Source organism: Elephantulus edwardii, unplaced genomic scaffold (assembly GCF_000299155.1).
Source record: "Elephantulus edwardii isolate Elephantulus edwardi_28Jun2011 unplaced genomic scaffold, EleEdw1.0 scaffold00011, whole genome shotgun sequence".
NCBI classification, from domain to species: Eukaryota; Metazoa; Chordata; class Mammalia; order Macroscelidea; family Macroscelididae; genus Elephantulus; species Elephantulus edwardii.
This window is the reverse complement of record NW_006399761.1, coordinates 12,890,063-12,901,773: the sequence shown is the minus strand read 5'-3', so window position 1 is coordinate 12,901,773 and position 11,711 is coordinate 12,890,063. Positions and strand designations below refer to the sequence as shown.

General features: G+C 51.0%; 1 protein-coding gene across 2 annotated transcripts in view; it reads right to left on the bottom strand.

Moving 5' to 3' along the window:
- SPTBN1 (spectrin, beta, non-erythrocytic 1) overlaps positions 1 to 11,711 on the bottom strand; it is a 166,285-nt gene that overhangs the window by 122,355 nt on the left and 32,219 nt on the right. The gene's annotated exons all lie outside the window — the stretch shown is intronic.

The following is an 11,711-nucleotide window of genomic DNA, read 5'->3' as shown; positions in this document are numbered from 1 at the left end:
TACCTGGGTGCGCGCGGGCGGCAAGCACGCGGCCAGGCCGGGGCGCCGCCCCCAAACAGTCAGAACCGGGCACTCCGGGCAGCGCACGGGGCCACCGCGAGTGCACAGGACGGGCGGGACCTTTCCCGTCACCCCAGCGCTGCCCCCGTGGGACGCAAAACGGGAGGCTTGCCGGGGAAACACCGCCCCAAACACTGTGCAAAACTCAACGCAGGATCTATGGGCGCTCCGACGTGCAAGGCATTGTGGGAGGAAGGTACACAGGTAGAAAGCACAGGGCGCTCGCAAGCCAGGGGAACTGCAGGTCCTCTGAGCCTACACCGATTTGGGTTGGGTTTTTTTGGTTTGTTGTTTAAGCCCCTAAACTTGTGACTTCTTCCCCGTTTAAACAGCCATTCCTAGCATATCCCATCCATCTACAGCAGACCTAAAAGGCCCAGCACGGAAAAGAACACTTTATCTAAATCTACCCTCAGGAAAGAAATTGACTCTGGCTTTGCCCCACCCCCTTATGGTCCTCCTTATATCAGGCTGACAACGAATCAGAAATGCGCCACTTCCAGGGCCCAAGCCCTGCAGCCATAACCTCCCAAGAAAGCTATTTCATTCCCTAAGGATCCCTGAAGAATGGGGCTCCACACCAGGTTTACTTTGATCCCTGGGGGATCAGGAATTCAGAACACTGCATCCTGTCCAGGGCTGGACCTATTTGAAATCTAAACAGCGCTCACTCTCAGGCACACAACTGGATTTCCCCCTGCCTCTAGATGCATCCTTCAGCTTTTTAAGAGAGGCTCAACAAGGAATGGAAAACATTTTTCCAACATCCGAGATGTGGAAGTCATTGCTACCTATTGGATTCTGACTCACAGGGCCCACCAGGCAGTATCCCGGGTGCAGGAGATCACCTATCTATCTCCCAACTGTGGCGGGAGGCTGAGGAGGGTGGGGATGATAACTCCTTATATTTCACTGAGGGAATGCTGGTGGCCTAGTAGTAAAGAGCTGTACTGTCACAAGCGCAAAGGCCTGTGGTTCGAATCCACCAGCTGCTCTGAGTGAGAAAGATGGGCAGTTGCCTCCCGAGTGATTTGCTGCCTCTGAAAACCAGCTGGAGGGTCAGCTATGAGCTGATTCCGACTGGAACGGCACATAACAACAAATTCGGGTTAGCAGTGCAGCATGCGGCCTCCAAGCGCTGGAGCCATGTCTAAAGCTCTTTCCGGATGCGGCTCTGTACTGATGGAGTGATAAACAGGGAGAGGCTGGATTCTGGAAGAAGTACACGACTTAGTCCCTGATGACTTGAGTGTCTGTCTGTCTAGTCCTGGTCAGGCCGCTTAGTGACTCTTATCACCTTAAATGAAACCTTGAATTCTTCTGAAGCCTCTGTTGTCAGACGGATGTAATATCCACCTCTACAAAAACCCTTCGGGGCTGAGGAGAAACCTCCTTAAAAACTGTAAATACTGTGCAGAAATAAAGAGTATCCTTTTCAAATTCACTCTCCTTGCATTTCTACATAATACACCATGGCTACCAAGAGAGATTCAAGAGGAAATTGTCTCAATTGATATCTTAATGGTCCCTCCCCTCTTCACTATTAGATATACTGATGAAGTGACAAGCCCCTCAGTGTCCAGTGTAGAATATGAGACTGTAAAGTGCTTGCCAGTTTGTGATGTCTTCTTTCTCATCTTTAAGTCACTTAATGGAGAGAGTATGAGTTACTACTCTTAGCGTTTCCCTTTCATCTCCCTGTACTGCAGAATCCTCCCAAGCCCCTCCTGTCATATCCATTCTGACTCCCGTGGACCCTGTCGGACAAGAGAACTGCCCTGCAGGGTTTCAGGGGCTGTAAATCTTTCTCGGAGCAGCTGGTGAGTTTGAACTGCTGACCTCGTGATGAGCAGTCTACCACTCACCAGAAGGGCTCTTTCTGGTACGGGAAAGTGTGTGCGATGAGCCTTCCACTTAGCTAGGTTGCAGTGTGATGGAGTCAGAAGCTGACTAAAGTTCCCCCCAAGCCCTTGAGTGGACATATATAGCATGATGGGGTGTCAGGGGCCATCAAGTCAATGCTGAGTCGATGACATGTGAAAGCAGGGAGATGCCCCGTAGGGTTTTAATGGCTGTACTCTTTATGGAAACAGATAACCAGCTGTTTCTCCTAGGGAGTAAATAGGTGGGTTTCAACTGCCAAACTTGCAGTTAGCAGCCAAGGGCTAAACCACCGGACCCCCTGCCCCCCGTATTGCTTGGAGGCCATGTGCAGTCCCATATGGTCCTCAAAAGCAGACTTAGAAAAAGCCAGGCAGGGTGGACACGTCAAAGTGGAAGGTTTGGAAAAGACTGAGGCTGAGGAAGGATTTAATACCTTCACAGACAGGAAATGGGAGATCCATTTGGTATGATGGCGTCAGAGAGGTTAAGGAAAAGCCTTAGCTTCCACAACTCTTGATAGCCCAAATGTTGTTGTTCTGTAAGGCTGGGTCAGAACCAACTCACAGCTGACCCGCCAGCAGGTTTCCAGAGGCTGGAAGTGTAGTCCGTCTTTCTTCTGTGGAGCAGCTGATGGATTCGAACTGCCTCCAATTCAGAGTGGAAAGGACGTAAAAGGAGGAAGAGTCACTCACTCTTCACTTATGCAGTAATTACTAGATGCCAACTGTGTCCAGCGTGTGTTGTTGAGTGTTGTGGAAAAATCAAAGATGAGACAGAATGTTGCTGGCCAAAAGAGACTACAGATCAGATGCACAGACAGATAGCAGGGAAGTATGGTAAAGGTCTACTGGGGGAAGGTCCACTTGAGAAGATCAGGACGTCACATCTGCCCAGGAGGCCAGGTAGTACGGTCTAGGCAAGATGGACTGATAATATGACCAGACCTTTTATTGAAGGCTTCGACATAGTGGAAAGGGGGGACAAATCTCTTCTGTTATTGTAGGGGAAACAGGACCAGTAAACACACTGTACAGGGAACAGTGGGCGCTGTAATTTGGTTGGGGTTTAAGAATTAGCTCCAAGGGAGCTCTAGTGGCCTGGTGGCAAGAAGTTGCACTGCAATCCCAGAGGTACACGGTTCGAATCCACCAGAGGCTCTGCTGGAGAAGGAGAAGGAGAAGGAGAAGATCTGATTTGATGGTACACACACAACATAATAAAATAGAATTAAAAAGAAGAATTAATTCCAGAGCGGTGGGTTTTAGGGGGCTGCCAGGCTAAGTGAGACGCTGTAAGAGGGAACCTTCGAACTGAGCCTGGGGAACCACTAGAGAACTGGAAAAGCAGAGAAAGATGTGGGCTGGACTCTAGAAATGATTAATCTGGACGCGGTAGGTGAGACTGAGAAGAAAATGGCTTGGTAGGGTAAAGGCAGCCAGGGCAGTTACCACAACGATCCAGGTCAAAGGGCCAGTGGAGGTGCGGCAATGGCAAGCCCATAGAAAGGGACTGGGTTGGCGCAAGACTCAACACACAGAGCTTTGGCAATTGTATGGGTGAGGTTCAATCAAGAGAAAGAAGGCTCTGGGGGTTTCAGAGCCACTGAGGGGAGGGTAGAGTACAGAAGACAGCAAATTTCCTCCTAGACTGGCAGAGTCCATGTTACAAGGCAGTCAGAGGGACAGAACTACAGCCTCAGGGCTAAAGATAGAAAGTTATGGACACAGAAGTGAGAGGTGATATAGGACCTGGGTTAAATCTAGGAGGAGCAGCCCTGGTAACACAGTGAGTAAGGCCAGTGATTCAAATGGACCAGCAGTTCAGCCAGAGAAAAACCTGGCAGTCACCCCCATAAAGACTCCAGCCTTGGAAACTCTGGTGTTCTCTGCTCTGTAGTCTCTATGCTGCTGCATTGGAAACAACTAGACATCAGTGGGGTTTGCTTTTAAAAAAAAAAATCTTGGAGGGAATGTAAGAGACTGAATATAATGTCCTGGGGAAGGCTGGGATTTGGGGGAGGCTTTGAAGAGCAAGAAAATAAGCCAGAAGAGAGAGCAAGGAAGTTAAAGAGTAAAAATTAAGAGGTTCTTTTCTGTAAGCCAGAGAGAGAGAGAGAAAGAGAGAGAGAGAGAGAGAGAGAAGAGAGATTTTTTTATTATTATTAAATTTTATTAGTTTTAATGAACGTTTACAGAGATTTTGGGTTTTCATTCATTCATTGGTGCAGTTTTCTCTACCCTCTCCCCAGTTCGTTCTTTTTTCCCCCCCCTTGAATGTCTGTTTTAATTGTCCAATTGCCACAGTGCTTGTCAAAGCCAGTTCTGATTAATCTTTTTTGTCAGTGTGTCCTTTGCCATTCCCTATCACTCGTCCCTAAGAGAGACTTCATCCTGATTCATAAGGAAAAGGGGATGGCGTATTCTCTTAGCTACTTCCTGCTGAAAAGGGACACTGTAGGTTTCAGGGGAGAGAGAGATTTTTAAGGCGGAAGGGGCATATATGGCTTTTAAAAAGTCACGAAACAAGACGGCAAAGAAAAGACCACCTGATGAGCCAATGAAGCAGTCGATGAAAGCAGAAGGCAGGTTATAGATTTAGAGAACATGGAAGGTGGTGTAAACAAGGCAAGAAGGGAGAGAGGGTGAAGCCTGGCTCTGGACGGGGGAGAAGATGTGTAAGCTATAGTCAGAGGGCCAAAGGAAGGGCTTTGGGGCTCAGTTCAGCTGAGCATGTCCATTTCAGCCCTGAGCTGGGGCAGGTTAGAAGGGGCCAAGGGGCCTTTAGCCACGAAGAAGGCTCTTCACTTCAGAGACAAGAGGGAAAAAAACAGACACATTCTACAAGAAAGGAAGAATTCAAATGTGCTTGTCCAGCTCAGACTTAAAGCAAAAAGTGAGGTAACCTACACCTGGTTTCATTTGCAGTGACTGAAGACCCCGAACACAGAAAACACAGTAATATTTTCAGAATGCTGAACACTCAACCAAGCGTCCTGCAGAAACAGACCTTGCCACGTGGGCCCGTCTCCACAATCTTTCCTAAGTAGAGAACCACTGGGACCCCCACAGACACGGGTAACTGATAACAGCTTGTGTGTGCCTTTGCCAGTTAGCCGTGAACCTGGAACAGGAGTAACTGGGGCCTCGGTGGTGTGGGGTAGTGAAAATTCCCAAGTCAGAGACAGGGACTCGGGCTCACCCTCTAGTCTCTGAGATCCACCAAGAGGCCATGGAATCAGGGACTATAAATCAGAGACCGGCCGAGACATCAGACCGTAGGAAGCACTTCTGCTTCTCGAGTTATTTATTAGAGGTTTAGTTTCTCCCCACTTGGGAGATTACAGTCATAGCTCCAACTATCATCAATCTGCAAATACAGTGAACACCCAACATGATGTGGTGATGGGTTGTCGAGCTATGACTCATGGCAACCCTATGAACAATGAATCTGAACCCTCCCTCCCCTACGCCGTTCTCTCCATTTCTGGTGTACGTGTCAATCTATCTTGTTGAGGGTCTTCCTCTCCGATGCCCACCTTTTCCACCTTTCCAACCACGATGTCCTTTTCCACGCACATCCTCCGAATAACAGGCCCCAAATCGGTGAGACAAACTTTCACCATCCTTGCTTCCAGGAAGCACTTTGGTTTCATTTTCTCTAGGACAGACCTGTTTGCTCTCTGGGCAGGTCCACGGGATTAAACATTAACGTCAACATGAACATGTAAGTTCCCCTCACTTGTGAGACTATTCTCGTCATCCCAATGATGGCCTACGTCCAGATGAATGGAGTGGGCACTACACTACCACATGGCGCCACCACAGCACCCTGGAGCTGAGAAGGATCTCTGGTTGTGCAGTGGTGAAGGCACTGTGCTGCTAACCTGAAGGTCTAGTTCAAAGTGTGCCATGAGCCGCTCTGTGCAAGGAAGGTGAGGCAGTCTGTGTCCATTAGACAGTGCAGCTGACCCACAGGCTGCCAGGAGTTGGGATCACGGACAGTGGGTGTGATTTTGGTCCGGGAGCTAAGAATCCATTCACAAACACCTTCTCAATGATCTAACCCTGCAAGGGAGGGGTTCTCTTCCTTCTGTAGACAGTGCGGCTGGGGTTCAGAGAGCTACAGAGCCTTGTCCGCTGTCACTCAGCCAGTGAGGACATGACGACAGAGCAGACCCCAGAATGACCACATCCCACATTGTCCACTACACCTTGGCTATTTCTTTTACATGTTCTGAGTATTAGCCAGCTCATTAAAATTTCTAAGAACCACAAACTCAGTCAAGGGCACCCCAACGTAAGCCTACCACCCAACACGGAGTACACGTACTCCTTCACGTGAGCCAAACACTGCGTCTGGGTCAGGATCGGATGCATTATCTGACAGCTCACAATGGCACGCTCTGCGGGCTCGCTTGTCCTGGGGTGTGGTCTGTGGCTGAAAGGCCATGTGGATCTCCAGTGGTTCGATTCTGCCAGGAATCCAAAAATATCGGCAGTCTCCTCCCACCGTGATTTACAGGTTTGGACGTCCGTCCGGTGGAGGGACACCCGGTAGAGGGTCCCCGTGAGCTGGGAGCGATCTGAGGGGTCTGCAGTCGAGTTGTTGTGAACCCTTCTCGCCTGGTTTGGTTCTGCTCCACTTTCTCATTCTCACTGGGCCTGTACACTAAGACTCTGGGTGATGTGGCACATGATGGGAACTTGAGGGAGAGGAGATTGAGAAAGCCCTCAGTTCATTCCAAGAGGCTTTACGAAGTCTTAGGGAGAAGGGGGAGGGGCAAGGATAAATGTTTATCCTACACCACAACAAACTTAAAAGAGTCAGCTTTGCGGTCCATTTCCTGAATATCTGGACATTAGCAAGATTGCAAATGTCTGGGAGAAGAAGGCCAAAATCGAAGATGTGCGCACGCTGGTCACTTGGAAGAAGACCAACCCTCAACGCTGGGAAAGACACAGAGGGAACAGGCTGGGAGGCACTGTGGGGGGGGGGGCAAGACCTCACGCAGAAACAGTTCAGCCCGTCTCCGCTGCCTCTACGGCCTTTCACATAACTGCCTTTCCTCTTCAGCAGTGTCAAGGCGCTTGACAACCGGATGAGCACAGCCAACTTCTTTATAATAAGCCTCTTCCACTAGTGTGGTCACACGGCGGAGTACTTACACGCCACCGACACACACATTCTTTCTCTCTTAGCTCTTACCTATTGCCTTCTCTAGGATCCTCCGACATCCCCTGAGCCCATCTTCAGTCCTTAACTCTGATCATTCCCCACCCCCCACTGCCTGGAAAGCCTACCCCCTTTAATTACAGCCTTCCTTCTTCCCTAAAGGAGTCTGAGTGGTCTCGTGGAAAGAAACTGTGCTGCCAATCTAAAGGTACACGGTTCAAGTCCACCAGATGCTCCATGGGATGAAGATGGGCAATCTCCTCTAGCGAGGCCTACTGCCTCAGAAAGCCCGCAGGAGGGTCAGCTGTGAGTCAGCTCTGCCTTGACAGCACTTAACAACTTGCTTCCTGAAACTCGCTTCAGTTTGCTCTGTCCTCCCTTCGAGGCCATTCCCATTTTTAGTAACAACGTTCACCCTCACCCGAGACCACCACCAACCAGTCAAGAGCACCATCATGAACTCCAAGCCAAAGCAAGAAAGGAAATCACCTCAAGTCACCTTGCCCCTCCAAGCGAGCAATTTTCAAGTGGCCGCCCTGGTGGAACTCAGCTAGGACACTGTCATCCGTGTGTCCCAGCCTGTCACTGCTGCAGAATGCTTCCTTTCTCCGGAGCCACTCCAGGCCCACAGCCTGGGCATCTGGGCGCACGGTCCCCAGCACCTCCCTCCCCTCACAACCCACCTACAACTCAGAGACCAGGGACCAGACAGCGGGCTGCTTACCCCCCCAGGACCCGTGGGAACCTGAGTTAGGATGCAGAGGTGAGCTGATGAAGAAAGGTGGTGGCGGTGTGCTGTGCAACCGATCAGGTTATTAAGGGCAACGCTGACAGTTCTAATCCACCAGCCGCTGTGACAGAGAATACAAGCACCCTTGAGGGTGTACCACCTCGGAAACTGTGCATGGTGACCAGGAGCCAGATTTGACTAGACTGCAGTGGGTTTGGCTCTCAGCAAACTGAAGGTCAAACGAGCTGGTTGGGCCACTTTCTAACTCTGTGATTCTCTCGGTGTGGGAAAAACTGACACAATAATGGATCCGGCTTCAAAGAGCTGTTTTCTAAATGGAGATTGATGTTTATAAAAAAATTTTAACATAATCCTAACAGCAAGGATTGTTGTTGTTGTGTACCGTCGAGTCAGAACCAACCCATAGACTGACCCGCCAGGGGATTTTCTGAGGTAGTTAATCAACACAGGAGGAGACTGCCTACCCTCCTCTGCGGAGCAACTGGTGGCATCGAACCTTGGGCCTTCGGGATTGCAGCACAGCTTCTTGCCACTAGGCCACCAGGTCAAATCCCTCACTGAGGACGTTTCGAGCTTTAGTGCGGACTCTCTAGGACCTGCTCCTCTTTCTGTCCCACCATCACCCGTCTCTCACTTCGCACGGAGGAGGCTACGTCACAGGGTCACTGGCCTGCAGGCTGGGGGCCAGAGCAGCTGCCCCTTTGAAGAGCAGGACCGGACCTCTGTGTAGGAAGAATCCTGACTCCCAGATCCAATCTCTCCTCTTTATCTCAACTGCCAAGGAGTCGGAACTGGCTCATAGCTGACCCTGCAGCAGGTTTTCAGAGGCTGTAAATCACACAGGAAATGGCCCACCCTTTCCTGCAGAGCAGCTGGTGGATTTGAACCACCACAAAGAGAGGCACTCCCTTTGGAGCTAAACTCCCTACAGACTACACCACCAGAGCGCCCTAGGTCCCCGTGAAGAATGTTCAAAATCCCACTGAATACACACAAAAGAAATAACAGCACCAACAGTGAACACACAGAAGTTATAAATGGCTCGTGTTTTTACAAAGGTGGGCTCATGTTTGTCTGAGGTGTTATTATGAGAGAGCAGATACTTCACAATTTAGAATAATGAGAAAAAAATTAGTAAAAAAAGGAAATCTGAAGGTATTTCCCCCGTCCTAGGGCCATGTACACAACAGGGCAGGTAAGAGGAAACTGATGGAGGTCTCTGCTCCCTGAAGGATTTGGTTTTACACACACACACACACACACACACACACACACACACACACGTGTCTCCTGAGGAGGAGACAATGACAAGGTACACTTGTTAGCAAGCACCCAGGGTCCTCAGAAAGGAATGCAGTTTATTGACTCTTCCGCCCCCGCCAACTCTTGATTCCTGTCCTGTCTGTTATCTGGAGGTGCAATGCTCCCCGTAAGGGAAAAGGAATGCCCTGACGCGCAGGGGCCCGCCTTTGGCAAACAGGTGTTTCCAGGCCCTGTGAACAGAACACCAGCCACAGCCACCAGTGGCTCACCTGCAGGACAGTGGTCAAAACGAAAAGGACATTTGGGGCCTGCAGCTGGGCCAGGCCTGTTGCTGCCCCGGGTTCCAGGTTCTGCCTCCCACCTCCAGCATCCACGCAGAAGGCTGCCACGTGCAGGCGTGCACGGCCACCAGGCCCCGGGTTTTACAAGGAGGCGGACAGAGCAGTGAGAAGACATCTCTCCCTGGGAGCGGTGCCCGTGGGAAAGCACAGAGAAAGGAGGAAATACAGAGCTTTTCTTTGTGAAAACAGGCCTCTGGACCCTGCCCTCTGGTACATACACCCCTGTTCCCTTTTCCAGGAGCTTAATGCAGACCTGCTGTGATGAGAATAAGTGAGAGGGCCGAGGCAAAGAGCAGGCACCGTGAGAGGATGGAGAAGCAGGCCTGGAGTTGTGTTAGGTGCTGTTGCGATGGCCTCGCTCTCACATAACACAATGCTGAAGCCATTCTGGGTTCAACAGATGAAAACCCAGCCAGATCCTGAAGAAGGAGTGAGGGCCTGCACACCTTATCATCCAGGTGCAGGGCCACTGCCGCCTGGTCTACCAGGAGGGGAAAGTTTAGCCCTTCGAATCCTTTCGCAATCCCACCCATGAGCAAAGCCATGTGAGGGAGCCACAGGGTTGGGACAGTAATTTCTTCTCTGCTCACTCAGCATTCACGGCCATCGAGAGAGGCCTGAGTCATGGCCGACTCTCCGGAAGGTGCCTGGAGGCTGCAGACCGCACAGAACAAGACTGCTCATCTTTCTCCCTGCTGCTGCTGCTGGTGGAGTCGAACCTCGAACCTCGGGAGAGGCACCAATGTTGGGTTAGCGAAGCTATTCCCTACGGATTATGACACCAGGGCTCCCTCACGGGCGTGTACATTACCAAGTTATCAGCCACACACTACGGAGACATTTGAAAGATGTCAGAAACAGAAAGGCTAAATACTTTCTCCCCAGACCCCCAACCAATCAGTCCTCACAACCTCTATGGAAGGTGCGAGACACGCCACCTCGGGATGCCAGCACCACCCGTGGGCCAGGCCGCCAGAGCTCCGCTTCCAACTCAGCCGAGGAAGCAAGGCTTGAGCACGTCCCCAAGCACACACAGAAACGCCAAGAGGAGACAGTGGCCAAGTCTCCCAAGTTAGCGACAGTAGCAGGACATGACAGAACAGGCACCATGCTGAATGGAACAACTGCCTTTGCCTTCTTGGTGGGACTGCAGGAGGGAGGGATGGGGAGTGGGCTTCCTCCTGCATAGGGATCTGCTCTCTGCTGTGCCATCTATGGTGGGGACAGTCCAAATGCCCCCGAACACGTTCCATCACTGGGGTGTGCAGGGGAGTTCCTGCTGTCTGAAAGGCCCCGACCGCCTCGTGGCTGGGACTCGGGACAGCGTGGGAGGCCCTGGCGTACTCACATGAGGCATGCTCTAAGGGTGGGGCCATTCCTTCCCGGGAACATCTGTGCGTCTGCTGAGCCCTCGTGGTGACAGCCCGCAGGACTGCTTGGCACCACTCGTTGGGCACGGTGCTCAATAATTCACGGCTCCCAGACGGCCGCCAAGAACTCAGTATTACCTGCACCGTCTTTATGGCAACACACACACCTTCCTTCTTCTCCTTTCAACCAGGTAATTTCCCACAGGATCAAAAAATAATCAGCCTTTGCTCTAAAGGGGATGCGTCCCTGAGGACACAAACGGGCAGGAAGAATGTGATGTCTTTGAGTAGACAGATGGTCACTCTCCTGTGCTGACACAGGTAGGGTACCAGATGTGGGTGCCTGACCCAAGAAGGATGCTCAAAAATGTTGCTTCTACACCCTCAGGCCTGTGGGGTGGTTCATTTCTTCCTCTTCCTCTGCTTTGGCCAAACCGGCCCACATCATACCATCCGTCTGAAGCTCTCTCTTCTCCATCCTTCCAAAAGTCCACCCATCTTTCAAGGCCAGCTCAGAACTTCCTTCCTCCAGGAAGGCGTCCTGGATTAGGCTGCTAATGGTGGCTCCTACTCAGAAACCCAACACCACTTCTCTCAGCCTCCCTCGCCTGGCACCCACCGTGTGCTGCCGGAGAGTATTACTTATCACTCCTTCTGCACAGAGCTCATAAACCTAATTAAAATAATGGGGTGTTAAAAAAATGGGATGTGCACCAGGTATAGGCTCAAGGGAAGTGACAAGTGGGTCCGGTCTCAGTTCTTGACGCTGACAGGCTGTGGGACACTAAGCTGACCCTGGGCTTCTCTAATGTTTCCCCTACAAACCAGAAAACCGGAAAGAGGAACAATCTTTCTGGATAGAATGTTCTT